The following is a 15302-nucleotide window of genomic DNA, read 5'->3' on the forward strand; positions in this document are numbered from 1 at the left end:
ACTAGATTTTAAGGTAGTGTCAAATAAGGAATTTTCTCATGAAACAAAGCCAGGGCAAGCAGCCGTGGATGCTTGCCTTTACAGACAGACCGTAAAAGGCCGTGCACAGTCGATTGGGCCAAGCCCAGCCCAGCACTGTATGTTCCGTAGAGAAGCGTGTGTCGTTCCAGGCCAAACAGGTCATTCCAGCCCAGTGAAGCCCCGTTCATTGAACTCTTCCTCTGTAAAAAAACTCCTCCTCTGTTTATCCTGTTCTTCAAAAGAGCTCTGTTTTTCCTTTTGGCAAGTACAGTTCCTCTGTTTTGAGTGAAGCATCACTAGCTAGTTATAGAAGTTGTCACAATCGTTTCAACCAATCTGTAGTTTCTTGTGCATCCAATTCCTCATGTCAAGACATAGTTAGCGGTAATTATCTGCCACAGTTACCAAACTCCCTCACTGTAGCTCACCGGCACAAAATTAAGTGGCGCAGCAGAAAAACTTCATGAAGATGCCATCGAGAAGAAAAATTTGACCTCTCTGAGATAATCGTAAATATTTCTGAAAGCAAAACAATGTGTGCGAGGAGAAGCTACATTTCACAATTTATGTACTACATAATCAAGGTACATATTTCAGATGGAAATGTACGTTCAGATGCACGGTACTATATTGTAGAGTTGCAATCATGTCACCTCGTCCAGACTTGGCGATGGCAGAGCTCTAGATGAATTCAAGTGCAGGAGTGATAATGTTTTTTCTTCTGACATCAGCATGAGTCATTATCCATTTTTGCATGCGTGCAGTATATTGCCATAAAGGATCATTCGGGTTAGACAGTGGAACTGCATGCCTAAGACATGTATACCACAAAACAGGGACTAGCTAAGCAATTACTGAGAATTGAAATGTGGGCCCAACCGGATTGGCCTCGTTGAGACGACAAATGTGTACCTCACATAGGAATGTTCGCTTAGATGCATACTATTGCAGAGTTGCGGCAGTGTAATACTTTGTACTAACCATATAATTCACACTAATACAACTTCGTATCATTATCTAGCGAAAAACCTTGGAATATCTTTTTATTTTTTGAAAGATCGAGCGATCACTAGCTTTTAATTTAATTGATTTAGCGGAGGAAGATTACAAACGTTTGGTCAAATGACCCGAGAGGCTACTACTAACATGAGCTAGTACTCAAAATGTCAGAGAGAGGAGAGCTCATCTGTTTCTTCCGGGCTATATCTCACATTTGATCCCCAAACAGGGGTGCTAGGCATTTTGCTCCGGCGAGATGCCACTGATCACCTTGGTTGCGCATGGTGTCTTCTCCTTGGAATATCTTCAAGCATGCAACCGTTATGATAAATAGCTCAACTGAAATTTGGCATGTCCGTGCGATGCAGCTACCATCATCGATTTAGCATTGTTGCCATGCATGTAAGACGTGAGATGAGCATTCCACAAGGATGAATCGCGTGGAACTTCATTGCTGCTAGTATAAAAGAGTCCTTTACTTGAGAGTCTGCGATGAGATGAGTATACGACTGAGAGGAGTCACCCACATAATTTAGAACGAGGTATTAGAAAAACACTGAAGAGATGGCTCTAGAATATGTAAGCATAGAAGTTCTTTGTGCAGATCTTTAAGGGTGCTTACATCTAACTGCCACCTGTCTTATACGTGCTGTTGGACATTGTTCCATGCATGAGTGTGACTAGGAGGAAAATTCCAGCCCGCATATACAAGTCATGGTCACAATCACTGTACTATGCGTGCATTCAGGAACAGGAATTCGATTCTATCCTGAAGTTCGCCCTTGAGTCACTACCGGCTGTAATCATATTCCTGATAATTAATCAATATATCTCCCTCTTCGCCCAAAAAGAAAAAAGATAGATGGATGTTGTTCCTAGCATGACTATGACTAGGAGGAAAATTCCTACCCGGACATACAAGTCATGGTCTTTCTCTTGTCAGCCTTTTTCACATGTTTACTTCTGTAGCAGATTTTTCTAACTGCATATACAAATGTTCTTATAGAAAAGCACAATCATGGTATGGCTGCATTCAGGTCCAGGAATTCCATTCTATTCCGAAGCATGTCAGCTTGTCAGTGTTGGCTGTAATCATATTCCTAATGACGTTCCCTTTTAATTCCCCTGCAAAGAAAATAAGACATTTGTTCTAATTCCTGCTCTCTACAGTTACGTTTCTGAGTCAAGTGTGCTCACAAATCCATACCGGCCACATAATAGTATAAAGTAACAGACAAAAGACAGGACGAATCCATCTTTAAGCCCATCAATCAGATCAAGTCCCTAATTTTGCTGTTCACTTGTCACTGCACGAACAGATAGAGGCTGCCTGACATTATATCACTAAGATATGCTCATGGAATATGGATCATCCTGCCAGGTGATTCGCACTGAGATATAGAAACTAAGAAGATTGAGAGAACCAATGGGGTAATACAGCAATGATCCAACCACCGTCGTGCAGACCTTTTGACACATGGGAATCGGTGGGTTTTCTTAATCAGTTGACGGAACTTTGAACAACAAGAGGTAAAGGAAATGCAGTTTCCTCACGGTGCTGATCAAGTGAAGCAAGAAACAGTTCGCTTTGCATTTATACAGTTTCATGTCTACCCTGGTGATACAAAAACGTACGCAGATTGACTGCCATCGTCATGTTCTGGCCGAGACTTGAGAGACCCTGCGTCATAGTCCACACTTGACTCCTAGCTCTTGTGCCGTCTGGCCATCGAGGTGCATGCGGCCGATGCCATCGTCCTCGCGGTTGGGCGCAGCCACGCTCCCGAAATGCAAGTTCTTTTTGTTGCTTTCCACCGTTCATCGTCTGCCATGGGTGTGTGCCTTTCGTGGGGAGCACCTCATGTTCAACTTCGCACACGCGCACGTACGCTATCTTGGCGCTCGCAGACCCTTCCAGGTCATGGCCACGATTGCCATGCTATCGAACAATTGGAAAAGCTGCAACTCCAACGTGTACCGTGATGACCCACCGTTGCCGGTGGCCATCGCTCGCAATATTGTGGTGATCTGCAAATAGATCATGGAAGAATGGCCTTTCCAAGTTTTGTCGCTTTGGCTTAGCTTTCTCTCTAGCTAGCCTCTCCTTGTTGTATCTTGGGTCTTTCCCCTGGTGTGGCTCAATGATCTACCGAGTCTTGCTGCATTGTGAGCGAAGGAAATGAGATGGTAATGCACCGTAGTGCTTGCCGATCTATTAGCTCCGTATATACTAGATGATACCCCGCGCGTTGCGGCGGAAATCGCCAAAAAATAATCTGATATTAAAAAATATAACTGTTTGTATGAAAATATAGTATGAAATGATGGCAAATAGATGATATCACGCGCGTTGCACGGAAATCACTAAAAATAATCTGTTGTTTAAAATAAGAGTTTGTATGAAAACATAGTATGGAATGATAACAAATAATTTTTTGGGGGGAAGAAATATTGTTTAGATTAAGCATCTAGAGAGAACACGATGAAAAGCCAAAAATGTGTGTATATGATTTTTTAAAATATTTTTTCCTTGACAATATAACTTCAAGGTGATAAGACAAAAAATGCGTTAAGCAGAGACATTGGAAATCATAGCTTGCATAGAAAAATAAAATACAAGTTCACTCATAATCTGATTTTCTCTATATAAAAAAGGTCGCTTATAAATCCTGAGGCTCACAGTTGAGTAAGTCATGTATCTCATCAGATCGATCATGTGCAACGTATTGCTTCCGCTGCCTGATATTCTTTTTATTTGTCTTAGTTGGTGCGGAACCATGCATGCTTCCATATTAGATGAAGCCGAGTTCCATCCTACAAAAGCTTGATTAGCAGTGGATTTGTTAAAAAAGAAGTGATGAGTTACGTCTGTCTACGTAGTGGAATCAACTTAGGATCGAAAGAAGACATACACCACTGGAGAGGTTAGACGGAATGAATGTATCTATGGTCTGATCAGATAAACCAATGAGTCCACAATTAGTCTAAATTATGATTTGCTGGCCTGAATTCCAAAGAAAATAGGCAAGGAACATGATCGAATTTTTTGGCATACCTTTCGCTGGTTCAGTGTACAGTAGATCGCCGACGCGTCGCCGCACCGCTGCTACATCCCCGCAGCCGATTGCCTCCCAAGCCTATTCCTCAAGTCGATGGGCTTCACTGCAGCTGCTACCTGCTGCCTGCCCGCTGCCGTTGCTTTTCACGTCCAGTGATTGGGAAGTAGAAGCATGCAGTTGGCACAAGATTCGATCGTGATTTGTATGGAGAAGTGTGCATGAGCAGGGGCCACGAGGAACCGAACTGGCATATGAACAATGGATATACATAATGGATGGAATATGGAAGGCCCCTCGTTTGGTCTTCCTGTTCGGTGGATGGAATATGGAGGAGCCCCCGTTTCGTGTTCCAGTAGAGTGGGTGCGTGCCACACAACGTGATTAAAGAAATAGAGATGAAGTGGCATCAGGCAAATGCAGATAATTTTTTCCAAGGTGCATGATTGCATGTTGATTGATGACATGGATAGCTTGCATGCAAAAAGAAATAGGTTAGTCGGGATGAACTATTTAGGTATTACTAATAAGCGTGCACGTGCAACGCACGTATAAAAATGAAGTCGGTCACACATACAATTATGCCACATGCAAGACATACAAATGATCTTCAGAAGTGCATCTAGATGTCAGTCACATATAGTACAATAGCACTGAAGTCATACTTCTGCATAAGTGTATTTCAAATAAGAAGTCACATACATTACAAAAGCAATAAGGGCATACTTCTGCATAAGTGTATTTCAAATAGAAGGGCCCTTAGAGAATGTGGTGCTCAGAGTTTGGGTCTTCCTTCAGTTCCAGTTCTTGCAATATAACTTTATTTCCTGAATTTGCAGACAATTCAAGAATGGGGAAATATTTTTGAATGGATCAATGATGCAACATCATTACACGAGCTGAACATGAGCTTAACCGGATTCTTAAAATAAATGCATCACATTACAGACAAATAAAAGGCAATCTCCGCACAGGTTAACCCATGAGCAGCAAATTCAATGAGAATAACTTAACAGAGTGGATGAGAAAATTCAATTGGACGAATGTCTAAACGAAAGGATACATAACGAATATGATCCAGTAAAACTCCCTAAATTAGCCTAGTAGGAGAGAGAAGCTTTGAGTAAGTACATCATTAAAAAAGAATAGGAAATCTTAACAGAATTCAATGTAAACTTTAGCAAGAGAGAAGACGGCATAGATTCATATAAGCATCTACTAAATGTACACAAAAAGGGGATAATCTGGAACTAACCATTAAAAAATTGCATGCAACCTGTACTGAAGAAGTTACAATTTAATGTAGAATGCTTCATCTAAGGAAAACAAATTGATGCTCATTGTCGCCTTCAGCTAATTCAGCTGTCACTGAAGAACTGCATAATAGGTAAATGTCTAGTAATGAAATCTCACATCGATAAGAAATATAACTAAGAATAGAGTAGCACAAAAACTTCAATTGAAGCTGTGAGAAGCATGGGCTTGCATCAACCATCATGTGCATGATACACATGTTTTTTGTAGTTTGAGATAGAACCCAACTGTAGCAGTAAATAGAAAAGCCAAACTGTAGCCTAGCAATACACATAAGAGGTAGCACTGATCATGTGAATTGAAAAAAAGAAAGAATACAACCAGTAAAGACCCTTCAGATATACAATGACTACCTACACTCATCTTGATTTTACCGACATAAGAGTGAAAAATACAACCAGTAAAGGCCCTTAAGATGTACAATGACCACCTACACTCATCTTCATTTTACAGATGCGTAACTGACAGAAGAGTAGATTTGTCTAGATTGAGTAATCACAACTCCTCTTTTTTTTTGCGTTATCCCCACTTGAGGTGGTATTATCATTCTCATGCTTCATGACAAAATGACCCATTGTTCTTCACAGCTGTGTTTTAGTCTATAAGTTAAGTATAAAGATAAACAGAGACAACCAGCCCGTGTTTCTGCAAGTCTATAAGCATGTAAATATAGAGAGGATAGGCATTCCAAGGGGTTGTCATGGGTCTGCGAACCATCAATCTATCTATCATATAATGGATGGGAAATAGCCAAATCAATCTAAAGAAGAGTTTAGAGGTAAGAACAAAAAATTGACCTGGGAGGTAAGAAAAATTGCAGAGCAGGCAAATAAATATTTCACCGGAATTGAGGAACACACTACAAAGTGGCTAACATGGACTCCAACTAAACTGACAAGTTGAGTTACACACTCGAGTATTGCCTGAGAACCTGAGAGCATCATATTACTATGCTAATAGCCTAGAATCTGAGCAGCAATTTACACATTTGATGTTTCTGTAGATTCTCCTGACAAACAGAGTCCCCCCCCCCCCCCCCAGCACCCTGAATCAACCACAAATGCCAAAAAAGCATCCTAAAAGTAGATTGAAGCATATGTACGTATGTATCGAAGGACCTGAGGCAATGACGACTTCCACTTGAGCCCGTGGCTCCTGTGGCAGCAGCGGCTGCCACGTGCGCCCGTGTCCCCTGTGGTAGCAGTGGCTAGCGCGTCCAGGTGGCGGCGGCATGTGATTCCCGCATCCCCAATGGCGGTTCCCCAGTGATTCCCTCACATTTTCACATAACATAAGTGAGGAAACGAGGAACCTATGTCCAAATTAAGCATTCGCCAATAAGTAACATGATCAACTAAAGAAAAATTAAACACGCTATCATGTCAATTTAGGAACCTTGTACCATTCATGACTAATCACATTGCATGTCATCATAGAATATTTTCTCTTTTCTGAAGAGGGCGCTTGGCAGGAGGACTATCACATCATACCACATTTGCTAACTAATATTTTCTTGAGAAGTAGTGCATGCTAATAATTTCATACAAGCTGATTCTTTCCTAAATGCTTGGCATAAGTGTCATTTTGTAAATCATAATCCCTTCACCTCAGCAAGTACAGGAAGAACTAACATAAAGGAACCATGCTAACATTTGGCAAAGTCTATGGAGGATTACAAATATATGCATCATCTATAAAGGAAAAATAGATAAATCTCACAGGGAGAAGCGTGGCATCAGGCACTTGATCTGGATCTCGTTGTTCGAACTTCTAACCACACTTATCTGCACCCCGACCGCTGTAATATATGATATTTCTCAAATTACAGAATGTCGGCATTTTTAGTTCTTCTTATAGGCTAATTAAGTTCCTTTGGTCTAGATATTATTTTGGTGTTCTTGTTCTTTTCTATACAAAGACCGAACAGATAGAAATATTGTAGGATTATGATTATGCTAGGGGAAACAATCATATCATAGGCCATAGCAACAACACAACAGTAAGAAAGCAAACGCATTATCATTCATGTTTGAACTCTGGAGTGAATTTGTACAAGGTTAGGAGAATAGGGATACAGACTGTGTAGGAATCACACCAATCCCAAACCCTTCCAACAATCGGCCCATGAACAAAAATACGGAGTCCTGCACAGCATAATTCAGGAGGAAGTTAAAATAACATTTGTTCAATTCAGAACAATCCCGCGCGGAACAATTTAGAAGGAAGCATCAGTAAAAATAACAGGCGTAAATTAAGAAACCTTACATTTGCAAATGATATTGCAAGCCACCCAATGATGTTTGGGAACTGCGGCGATCATGAGAGACTGCAGGACCAATAGAAAAGAGAGCATCGTCAGTCAATGAGTGCACGACTGAATGTAATTCCATCAGAGAATCAACCACGAGCAGATCCATGAACTAATACTCCGTACATTTAACAGTAAAATTGAACGAATATAGGACCAAACATGGGTCAAAGGGAATTCAAATATCACCCCTTTAGGACCGATGAACTCGGCGATTTGCCCAATGGCAAAGGCGATGAGTGGGCAAGGAGTAACTGGACGCGAAGCTGAACTGGATGGGGCCAAGCGCGACAACGAAGGTGCAGAGCAAGGTGGAGATGGAGCTGTCGCAGAGCATGTAGGCGGAGGAGCCGAGGCGGGCCACCGTGTCCCCACCCATTGGGGACATCCCCGTGTGTTGGAAAGGCTTTCGCAAGTCCGACGCCGATCAGCCCCCCACCGCCCTCCTCCCCGCCGCTCTCATCCTGAAAGCTCATTGCGCGGCCGCGGGATCAGATCCGTCCTATTCTTCTCCACGTCCTCTTCTCTCTGTTTCCAGCAGGAGATCATTGAGTGGCTCAGCGCCGATTTAGCAGCCCTCGTCTGAAGCCATGTCGTGCTCATCCCCTTGATTGATGGGACAGCCGGCGGCACCTCTAGCAATGGGGAGGCGGCGACCCACGAATCCCGTGGCTTCGGCGGCGCGAGGCGGCAGCAAAGGGCGCGGCCGCGGCAGGCGGCAAAGGGCGCAGTGGGGCGGCTCCTATGGCTAACGGCGGCACGAGGCTGCGAGAAGGGCGCAACTGCGGGAGGCGAATGTCGCAGGAGGAGGAGGTCATGGGGGAGGCAAACGGCGCAGGAGGAGGAGGTCGTGCGGTCGTGCGGGGCAACTGGTTTGTTTTTTAACTGCGGGGCAGGTTAGAGATCGATGGATTAGCTTAATACGTGGTTGGTAGCGTTAAACACCGGAGAATTAAGGGCCATTAGATCTTGATGATGGATGGGTGTGATTGTTTGGATCTGCCCCTCTCTTTCTTTTATAGTGGTAGTAGATAGATATATAGTTTGTGAGTACAACCGTTGCGCAATCGTGCACAGATGGGGATCGTGCGCCTAGTGCGCAGAGAGGGAGGAGACTGGGTCGTGTCTAGAGAGGGCTGGTCAACAAGCAGATATCCGTTGACACCCGCCGCAATTTGAGTGTCCGACGGCCCGATGCACAAGCTGGAACCGAAATTCTTTGAACGCAGCTTTAGGTACCTTCACCATCACGTTGGCAAACTGTTGCGTCGTCGGGACGTGGAGAACATGGAGCTCACCAAGTGCCACCTTCTCCCGGACAAAATGTATGTCGAGCTCCATGTGCTTGGTGCGCTGGTGATAGGACGGGGTTGGCTGCCATGTAGACACTGGAGATGTTGTCACAGTACATGACCGTGGCCTTGGGGACCACGAATCGTAGCTCGCCCAGTAGCTGTTGGAGCCAGCAGCATTCGGCGACAACGTTGGCGACGACACGGTACTCGGCCTCCACACTCGATCTGGAGACCGTGGCTTGGCGCTTTGAGGACCAAGAGATCACCGAGGAAGATGGTGTAGCCGGAAGTGGAGCGGCGCGTGTCGGGGCAGCCGGCCCAGTCCCCGTCTGAGTACGTGACGAGGTCGAGCACGTGGGAGCGATGCAGATGAAGACCGTGCGATGTCGTCCCCGCAGGTACCGGAGTATGCGCTTGACCAGGGCCAAGTGCTGATCCCGAGGGTTGTGCATATGAAGGCATGATTGTTGGAAGGCGTAGGCGAGATCGGGGCGAGTCATGGTGATGCATTGGAGCGCCCCGACCAAGCTTCTGTACCCCGAAGGATCTGCAACAGTTGAGCCGGCAAACGTGGACATCTTGGCGCGTGTGGCCATTGGTGTCGGCGAGGGCATGCACGCAGCCATGTTGGCACGGTCAAGGAGCTCCTCCGCGTATTTGCGTTGCGGCAGGAAAAATCCAGAGCTGCTGCGCGTGACGCTGATGGCGAGGAAGTAGTGGAGGGAGCCCAGATCCTTCATCGAGAACTCGACGAGTTGGCCCTTCTATATTTGTTGGAGTAGAGGTAGCGAGTACGATGTCGTGGACATATAGGAGGAGGTCAGGCCACCGTCGTGCGAGTACACGTACAATGACGGGTGAGAGCGTGCCGCCGCGAAGTCGATCATGTTGGGGAACATAGTAATTTCAAAAAAATTCATACACACACGCAAGATCATGGTGATGCATAGCAACGAGAGGGGAGCGTGTCGTCCACGTACCCTCGAGCGGAAGCATTATGAAACACGGTTGATGTAGTCGTACGTCTTCATGATCGACCGATCCTTGTATCAAATGTACGGAACCTCCGCGATCTGCACACGTTCAGCTCGGTGACGTCCCACGAACTCACAATCCAGTAGAGCTTCGAGGGAGAGTTCCGTCAGCACGATGGCGTGATGACGGTGTTGATGAAGCTACCGACGCAGGGCTTCGCCTAAGCACCGCTACGATATGACCGAGGTGGATTATGGTGGAGGGGGGCACCGCACAGGGCTAAAAGATCAATGATCAACTTGTGTGTCTATGGGGTGCCTGTCGGTGTCAAAACCGGCGGATCTCGGGTAGGGGGTCCCGAACTGTGCGTCTAAGGCTAATGGTAACAGGCGGCGGGGGACACAATGTTTACCGAGGTTTGGGTCCTCTCGATGGAGGTAATACCCTACTTCCTGCTTGATTGATCTTAATGATATGAGTATTACAAGAGTTGATCTATCACGAGATCGTAGAGGCTAAACCCTAGAAGCTAGCCTATGATTATGATTGTTGTTGTCCTACGGACTAAACCCTCCGGTTTATATAGACACCGGAGGGGGCTAGGGTTACACAGAGTCGGTTATAGAGAAGGGGATCTACATATCCGAATTGCCAAGCTTGCCTTCCACGCAAAGGAGAGTCCCATCCGGACACGGGACGAAGTCTTCAATCTTGTATGTTCATAGTCCAACAGTCCGGCCAAAGTATATAGTCCGGCTGTCCGAGGACCCATTAATCCTGGACTCCCTCAGTAGCCCCTGAACCAGGATTCAATGACGATGAGTCCGACGCGTAGATTGTCTTCGGCATTGCAAGGTGGGTTCCTTCTCCGAATACTCAATAGAAGATTTTGAACACAAGAATCGTGTCCGGCTCTGCAAAAAAAAATTCAACATACCATCGTAGAGAGTACAATATTCCACAAATCTAATCTGCTGACAGCTTTTCATAACATGACATCACGCCACGGCCCGGTCATTATTCGAACCGTTTTTCACAACCAGCTACTGCACGTATTGCGAGACAGTTTCCTTGACACGTCTTGTCGAAGCAGAGATCGTGTCCCCTTATCGCGGGATTCTCATCAATACGGGCGGGGGTAACCCAACCGCGCCATCAATCGTGGCGCTTGAGATATAAGCGATTTTAACGGGCAAGTGGGGAGGCGCACAGTTTCTACCGCCTTTATAAAGAGATAGGGATTCCCTTTTTCACCCACACCTTCTTCCTCCTTCGCTCATTCATTCTCGCACCCTCGAGCTCCAGCGCCCAAGTTCTCACCTTCTCCGTAAGGCCATTCCGGACATGTCTGGAGCGGGAGGCAAGTGGATGGCCTCCTCCATTACGGAGGAGGACATCACGAAGCTCCGGGAGGCCGGATACTTGGCCGCAGACATCACGCACCGGCTCCCGGACGAAGGGTAGATCATCCCTACTCCAGAACCCCGCGAGAGGGTTGTGTTTCTCGCCCACTTCATCCGCGGACTAGGATTTCCCCTCCACCCATTTGTCCGTGAGATCATGTTCTATTATGGGCTGGATTTCCATGATCTAGCCCCTAACTTCATCCTCAATATCTCGGTGTTTATCGTCGTGTGCGAGGCCTTCCTCCGCATCAAGCCCCACTTCGGCCTATGGCTGAAGATCTTCAACGTGAAGCCGAAGATAGTGGTCGGCCAACAAGCGGAGTGCGGAGGCGCCATGGTGGGCAAGATGCCCAATGTCACCTGGCTCGAAGGCTCCTATGTGGAGACCGTGAAGGGGTGGCAGTCGGGGTGGTTCTACATCATCGAGACGCATGACTCCAACTGGGCGGCGGCCCCCGAAAATCGATCTGGCATCCCCATGCGGCTTACCTCTTGGAAAAAGAAGGGTTTAGCCTGGGGTGAGCCAACGGAGCTGACCGGACTCCAGAACTGCGGTCCAGGTCATGCTCTTCCGCCGGATCCTCCCGTGTCAAAGACGGACATTTAATATGTGGGAGTTCGACCCATCCGAACACCAGACGCTGTGAGAGCTCTTCGACACGACGCACAAGGACGTCTGGAAGGTGTATTTCAAGGCCGCCGAGGTACCTCCTCCCGTTACCGAAGATCGCGGGCTCAGCGCATAGCGCCCCGCCAATCCGGTAAGTTTTCAATGTTTTACAAGATGCTCCTTCCCCAAATATATTCGTGAAAGGAATTTAAGCCTTCCCACCAATCTTAACAGGACTGGGTGGCGACAGCGAAGCGGATCAACTGCCCAGCTCCGCTACCCGAAGACACAGCGACGGCTCTCCTAACGGAGATGCTGTTCCCGGCGCCCTATGAGGTGCCGGAGAAGAAGGCCAAGAAGAAGGCCACGGGGACCAGGAAAGGTCTCCGGCGTAAGGTGGTGTCGGACTCGTCGTTCGAAGACACCGAGGCGCACTCCTCCAATGAAAACGAGGAGGAAGAAGAGGAAAAACCCCTCCCCCAAACCGAGGGGGAGAAGAAAAGGAAGGCCGCCCCATTCGGGGAGGCCGAAGGGTCCAAGAAGGGAAGGACCCTCCCTCCAGACCACTCCACAACAGCCACCTATAGCGACGAGGAGTGGTTGCCCAGGGACAAGCCCCTAGCGAAGTCGTAAGTATCCGGATATCATAATGCTTCTGGCATGTTTGGCTTTATGGCTTCTTAGCGTGTTAAAATATGTTCGTGCAGTTCATCCAAAGCCCGCATTGACCTATCCTCCTCGGATGGGTCTTTGAGCTCGTCAGCGATGAACAACGATTCGCTCCCGACGGCCTCCACTCCCCGGCCCGCGGACGACATCGAAGTGTTGTCTCAGAGGATCCCGGGCCAGGGGGAGATAGTTCTGGAGGCGCCTCAAGGCAAAACCCCCGATGTCGGGCTCATGGGGGGGGGGGAGATCCCCATGGATTCTGATGAGGGGGCCGCAGCAAGCTTGACCCCCAGCCGGATACTGCGTCGGAACCTCCAGTTGTTTCGGATTCAGGCAGGCGGCCCTTTGCTAAGGGGGGCGAGCCGCCTGTGCCGATGACCTCTGTCCATCCAGAGGCATCGGACAGCTTGGTGGAAGCGCTTCGGGGCGCTTCCCTTGATGAAGAACACCATACTCTCATGAGTACGGTGATTGCGAAGATTCAGTCCGCAAAGAGCGGATTGACCGAGGCCTGCGCCAGCCTCCTGACAGGCTTTGAGGTAAATAATTCAATTATGAGGAAATGTCACAGTATAGACGGTAGCCCTTGATGCTCTATTTGGTGTTCGGAAAGAAAGGCCGAACAGAGGATCACATATTGCCCACAGGAGTCTAATCATATTATGTCTGTGTGAATAAGCAGGCGTCGCTGCTGGCCGCCGCTGCCCTCACTGCGGAGGTCTTCGGACTGAAGCAGAACCTGGGGCGGGCCGAAGAAGAGCTCGGCCTCGTGAAGAGGCAGCTCGAGGAGAACAAAGGTAAGTGATACCCCGTCTGAATGTTATATGAAGGAAAAATTGTTGACGCTAATGGAAGCATCATGTATATAATAGGGGCCACGACCGAAGTGGCGACCCTTAAGAAGGCGATGTCTGAGGCCAAAGACAAAGCGGCCAAGGAGCGCACCAAACGCGTAAAACAAGAGGCTCGGGTTGATGAGGTCCAGCAAGAGCTCCAGGATTTTGTCAAAAAATTCGAGTCCTTGGAGCGTGACTCCAAGACGCAAGAGTCGGAGTTTGCGAAGGCCCGTCAGAGCGGGCAAGATGCCAAGGTCGAAGCCCAGAAGGCCCTCCAGGAGATTGAGGCGGCTAAGAAGATAGGGGCGGGTAAGGCTTTCATTATGCAAAGCAAGCATGTGAAGGAGACTTTCCTTTTACTTACCCGAATTCGGAGCAATCCAGTTGCATTCGCAGATCTGCCGCACAACATCTCTGATGCCGCAGAGTTCTACCGAGCTGAGGAAGGGAGCTAGATGGATAAGCTGTTTTGGTCCCAGTATATTGGGGCCGAACATCCGATGCCCTTGAGCGACCAGGTGAAGCAATTGGTCGAACTTCACAAGGCGACCGAACTGGCCATGAAGGACCTCATAGTCCGCCTGTGGCCTCGCGAGCCCCTTCCCGGCAGCTACTTCGGCCTTGTCAAGCGGATGGTAAATGCCTGTCCGCCGTTGAAGTCATTAAGCGGTCCATCTACATTGAAGGTGCACACAGAGCCTTGGCCCGTGCGGAAGTGCACTGGGCGAAGATGGATGCCGAGAAGCTGGTGACAGAGGGGCCGCCAAAGGGCAAGTAGCATCGCCACCCCGAACAGTACTATGACAATGTCATTAAGGGTGGCCGCCTTGTGGCGGATGAATGTGCTAAGGATGTAATATTTGAATGAATGTACTCATATCATCCTGTAATATGAAAACGAGTTCATGTGCAATATGTGGCGCTTGTTATTTTAAAATATTACCTTCTGTGCGGCCGTTTATAAAATCTTGAGAGTTGGCCAGTCGTCGGCTTCTGCCCCCATGTAACTAGTACTGGGGTGTTCGGGATAAATATAAGCATTCTTTATCCAAATTTTTGGTCCTTTTAAGATGGTGTTTAACGTAGCGAGCAAGGCAATCAGACTGTACAACTTTATCACTCTCACTTGGTCATAGAAGTCTACAATTTTAAATTTTGGCGAAGCCCCTAGTATTCGGAAGGCCGGACTTGGGGCGCTATACACGCCTAAATCGGACGAGGCCAATTCCTCGCCTGAAGAGAAAAAAATCTTTAAGGATTTGAGACCTCTCGAAAAGTGACCAGCTCTCACCTCATTATGACAGTCAGTTTACGCCTTTCTCTACTGAGGTTCTCGTCCAGAAGAACCGGGACACAATCACAGTAGTTCTCCCTGTGCTACCTTAGCTGATATAGCGGAACGTAAGGTACCAAAACATGGGAGCCGGGCAAACCCAACTATTGACCAAAGACATGATTCAGATCTGATGCATATAATGCTATAAGTTCGGGGTGCCGCACTGTCAAAAGTGTTCGACTTTTCTTGCTATGTTATGGGGTACACTAAAGCCCCTGGCAAACTGGACGTACCAAGACGTACAGGTGTGATAAATAAGCAGTAAAGAAAAGGGGTAAATAAATGTAATAGTAAGCTAGGGCTATACACTATTTCCCTTGTTATTCGAATAATACGTCAAAGCGTACATATAGAAGTAGTGCGATAAGCAAAATAGGACTGTTTGACACCTCCTGAGCAGGAGCGAGCTGTGTGCGGGTATGTAAAACAGGTATAACAATCGTTATCAGAGACCACCTGAGGATTCCCTTGTATGCC

The 15302-nt window shown here is 47.2% G+C and overlaps 1 long non-coding RNA gene across 1 annotated transcript; it reads right to left on the reverse strand.

Annotated features, from left to right (window-relative positions):
* Nucleotides 1-4599: 4599 nt before the first annotated feature.
* On the reverse strand, nt 4600-8467 carry LOC123040247 (uncharacterized). The gene is made up of 3 exons (XR_006418101.1): nt 7656-8467; nt 5332-7534; nt 4600-4903 (listed from the first exon to the last, which is right to left on the reverse strand). It is a non-coding gene; the product is annotated as an uncharacterized lncRNA (long non-coding RNA).
* Nucleotides 8468-15302: the final 6835 nt, after the last annotated feature.

This window comes from Triticum aestivum, chromosome 2B (genome assembly GCF_018294505.1).
Source record: "Triticum aestivum cultivar Chinese Spring chromosome 2B, IWGSC CS RefSeq v2.1, whole genome shotgun sequence".
Classification (NCBI taxonomy): Eukaryota; Viridiplantae; Streptophyta; class Magnoliopsida; order Poales; family Poaceae; genus Triticum; species Triticum aestivum.